The 832-nt window shown below is 51.1% G+C and overlaps 1 protein-coding gene across 1 annotated transcript in view; it reads right to left on the minus strand.

Moving 5' to 3' along the window:
• Stxbp3 (syntaxin binding protein 3) overlaps nucleotides 1-832 on the minus strand; it is a 60,382-nt gene that overhangs the window by 12,017 nt on the left and 47,533 nt on the right. The gene's annotated exons all lie outside the window — the stretch shown is intronic.

An 832-nucleotide genomic window follows, 5' to 3' on the forward strand; every position in this document is an offset into this window, starting at 1 on the left:
TCTGGCAAGATGTTCTGCTCCTGAATCAGCTGGGTGGGTCTTGCCTCTAGCCTCTTTGCAGGGAGTTCTGCTGAAGGGTTCCGTGCTGGGCCTGGCTCTGGGTCTATTCAGGATCCGGAGGACCCCAGGTCGTCTCACTCACTTGCCGGGCCTGCGCTCCGGGTCTGTTCAGGATCCCGCGGCCTGGGTCGTCTCACTCACTCTCGGGGCCTGCGCTCTGGGTCTGTTCAGGATCCCGCAGCCTGGGTCGTCTCACTCACCCACTGGGCCTGCGCTCTGGGTCTCCAATCATTACTTTTAAACTAGTATTTACCGGGAACCTTCCATCCTTTAGAGGGTCCTTGCTTGGTCTGAGGACCTTATGGCTCCAGTATGTTCGTGTCCCTCATTTCCATCACAGTCCTGACATACCACCAAGGCCTTGCCCTTCAAAGCAGTGGCTCTAAAATATACCTTGGAATGGCCAGATAGCTCAGTGGACCAAAGCACCTGCTTAGGCAGAGCGAAGGTTTGATCCCCAGATTTGATCCCCAGCATGGTGTGCTGGCCCCGCCCCCAGGGCGTGCTGGGACTGGAAGTGGTGGCTCAAACCTGCAATCCCAGCACTTGAGAAGCTGATAACAGGAAAATCACTACGAGTCCAATCTGTGTAGTGAGACCCTGCAGACCCTGTACTAAATACAAAGAAAACAAAACAAAAACAAACAAATGAACAAAAACAAAAACAAAAACAAAAACATACCTGGCCTAGGGATACTCAAGATAACCCAATGAGATGTAGCAAGTTTTCTTTCCTTGTAAATTTTTTCCCTTTCTTTCAGTGTTACATTTT

This window comes from Octodon degus, unplaced genomic scaffold (genome assembly GCF_000260255.1).
Source record: "Octodon degus isolate 3935 unplaced genomic scaffold, OctDeg1.0 scaffold00084, whole genome shotgun sequence".
Taxonomy (NCBI): Eukaryota; Metazoa; Chordata; class Mammalia; order Rodentia; family Octodontidae; genus Octodon; species Octodon degus.